This window comes from Grammomys surdaster, unplaced genomic scaffold (genome assembly GCF_004785775.1).
Source record: "Grammomys surdaster isolate TR1022 unplaced genomic scaffold, NIH_TR_1.0 372, whole genome shotgun sequence".
NCBI classification, from domain to species: Eukaryota; Metazoa; Chordata; class Mammalia; order Rodentia; family Muridae; genus Grammomys; species Grammomys surdaster.
The window spans coordinates 11390593-11393624 of NW_021604791.1; positions in this window are offsets into that span (position 1 = coordinate 11390593).

Below are 3032 nucleotides of genomic sequence, written 5' to 3' on the forward strand. Positions count from 1 at the left end.
CTTTCTTTTTTCTATAAGAATATGATGTTAGTCTAACATTCTGTGACCTCCATTGAATTAATGAAAAAGAAACTGAAGCCTAGTAATCTTTCTCAAACCAGAATTTCCATAAGAACTTTTATTACTTTTAGGTAAGAGTCTGTGTTCTGTATTTTTTTGTTACATACTTTTCAGGTGGGTAGATTCTTTAAGGGTTTCTTTCTCCTATAACATCTTTCCCTTGGGACTTTAAAATACAAACTTGAACAAAATATCCAACAAAAGTGAATATCCTGCCACATGATTTTATTCTGCTGTGCTGTTTGTCTCGCAGGGTCTACAGGGAGAAATCAGTTAATTAGAGGCTTCCCTGGACCCTCACTCCCAGTCGTTCCCATTTTCAAATAGTGAATGCAGATTCGAAGAAGATAAATGAGGATGGCCTTGTCTAGGAGAGGCTCTTGGTCCTGTGAAGGCTGGATGCCCTAGTGTAGGGGAATGCTGGGGGTGGGGGGAGCAGGAGTGGGTGGGTGGGTGGAGGAGCACCCTCATAGAAGCAGGGGGAGAGGGAAATGTGATAGGAAGTTTTTTGGGGGAGGGGATAACATTTGAAATGTAAATAAAGAAAATATCCCATTAAAAAATAAAAAAATTAAAATAAAGTTTCAGGTAGTTCCCACTATGTTATGAAAGTAAAAAGAGGGCAAGAAAACGTAGTGCACAGCATTGACCTTGTGAACACACACCCCATAGCAGCCATTGCTGCTGCTTCCGGCTTCAGAAGTGGAACATTTGCCACGTGAAATTTCTCTGCAAATGCTCCCTTAGCTGTCCAGGTGATGTCAGAAACAAAAGTCTTCCACAAAGAGGTTTAATTTACAGGTAAATGTTGAGCAAAATTTGGAGAACAGAGATATTGTAAGCTGATAAAAAAGTAGAGATTTTAGAAAAAGGTAAATATCATAGTCTGAACTTGGTATTTGATTCACATTGATTTCAAGATAATACCTTACTGCCCTGAGTTCTAGTTAACAATAAAAAAAAATTACAACTCAGGATGTAAATTAGTAGGTGCCTTTAAAAAGATGTCTTTGTTATCTCAAAGTTACTTGTATTAGTGCTCACTTTTAACTGTGTAACACTGAGGGTAGGCAGAAATAACTTTACACTCTCATTTTAACGAGGTTATTAATGCAGCCTCACTATTGGTCTATTCATAAGCTATTTCATGGATAAAAGTGGGTCTGTGGGCAAGAAGAACACTTAGACAAGTATTAAAACTTCACAGTCTCAGTCATATGATGACCACACACACTGTCTTCTGTGGATATGAAGACTTTCTGGGATTATCACACCACCTATTCCCTTTGAGTGCCTTCCGGAACCATTAACCCATTACAGTGTACTCTGATGTAATAGGATTGGAACATAGAGCCAGCTTTTGGTTTCCCTAATATTCTAGAAAACCTTAATATGGTTATGCTCCAGGCCGAAAAGTCATGGTATCCTTAGCTAAGTTTAGAAAGTGACACGTTATCCTCGTTAGGAATCATTATAGTACATTAAGTACCACAGAAGGTTTTCAAACAATCTGTTGCCTTTATATTTCCTTGTATGTGTAGATGACCCTGCAGTCTTATTTTCAAGTAGTTCTTAGCAATATCTAAGGAAAGGAGTGAAATAGGTGTATGGTCTGGAGCATACTGAAGTGAGGGTCCGCTCTGATTGCAGTGTCCATTAGTGAGGCTGGAGTTAGACCAAGCGTTCCAGTAACTAGAACATAGTTAAAACTAAATGTGATTACTGCAGCCTTCCATCTAGCTGCTGAAGTAGTCTTCACTGTAGAGCAGATCCTGAGATGACTGTCATTTCCAGGTGTGTGTGCAAACAAATTCTGACCCTGCTGTACCAAACTAAAGACTAAATAGATGGAGAAACAATGTGGCAGCACCACAGGACTAGCACATTTCAGACCTGTGTTTGACATACTGTATGTTCATGTCCTTGCTATTTCTTACTGGAAATTTTATGCTCCACGAATGGCTTTTATTACATAGAACAGGATCACCCATTTAGAATCTTTTAAAGATTTCATCAGAAAAACAAAACCAAGAATATGCCCTTTGAGAAAGTACTCGGTTGGCGTTCATTATCAAAAAGGGGAGTGGGGCCAAAACCTTCAAGAGTGTGCATATCTTAAATTCTTCACCATCAGGCAGCATGTACAAGTCAAATGTTCTTTGTGCACTCTGAGCTCTCCTACTGGCATCTTTTTTGTTAATTGGTTATTTTATTTGTTTACATTTCAAATGTCCCCCTTCCCTGTTTCCCCTCTGCAAGCCCCTATCCCATCCCCCTTCTCCCTGCCTCTATGAGGGTGATCCTCCGACCCACCCACCCACTCCCACCTCCCTGTCCTAGCTAATCTGCCTTTCCCTTTATTTAGATAGCATTGATTTATGTAATATTTTAGACTTAAGAAATTGACATAAACTTTAGCCCTAAGCAAATGCATCAATTCAGTGAATTGGGATATGATGCCATTACTTATAAAATACAGCCATTGTTCCACATTCACACCAGTACCTTTCCTTCTTTCATGGTTCCCATATTTCCTTTTATGAAAAGCCTGAAAGCTTAAGTAGCAATGGTGGGACTCACATTCAGGATGTACACTTAATCCCTCCTGGAGTCCTCTGATACACAGAGAAATGAACTAAAGACACCGCAGGTTATGTGTAGTTTCATTTCAAGAAGATTGCTTTTTATTGTTTCTTATTTTGCATTGATATTCTGAAATTATAAAAAAATACTAGAAATAAAAAACAGGTAGAAACAAAGGTGCTTCAGTTGACTAGAGTGGTCCAAGAGCTCAGCTTTGAAAGACGCCAGGTATTATAGGGCAGAACACCAGCAACCAGCATGGTAGTTCTCTTAATGGCCTTAAATGCTGCCAACCATTTGTGCTGACTGACTTAATCTCGGGTAGTCTGTAACTCTTTCAGGTCCCTCAGGTACTGTTTTCTAACTCGTCACGGTTGTGGACTCAGTTC